Here is a 390-nt window from a genome sequence, read left to right on the forward strand (position 1 = left end):
TAAGCACAACCTAAGTTTATGCATGGTGTAAATTTACACAATCTGTAATTGGAGATTTTACTGAAAAAAAATGCAATTCCTTCCTAAAAATCCGCATGGCGTAAATTTACACAATCTGCAATTGGAGATTTTACTGAAAAAAATGCAATTCCTTCCTAAAAATCTTTAACTACAGAGGCTCACAGTTCTGCAAGGACTCCAGGCAGGCACACTCTTCTGCCAGATCAGGAACACGAAAGCCCTGTAAAGCTCTTTGCCCATTTTAAGTGTGAGAAAGCGACAGCACCCCGGCCTGGGATGAAGAAACGCTCTGAGACAAGTTTCAGACCCAGTGAGAGGCATGTTCCCGCATCTGCCTTATCAACAGAACCGGACTCGAGCCCCTCTCCT

This window comes from Acanthisitta chloris, unplaced genomic scaffold (assembly GCF_000695815.1).
Source record: "Acanthisitta chloris isolate BGI_N310 unplaced genomic scaffold, ASM69581v1 scaffold4410, whole genome shotgun sequence".
In the NCBI taxonomy this organism is placed as follows: Eukaryota; Metazoa; Chordata; class Aves; order Passeriformes; family Acanthisittidae; genus Acanthisitta; species Acanthisitta chloris.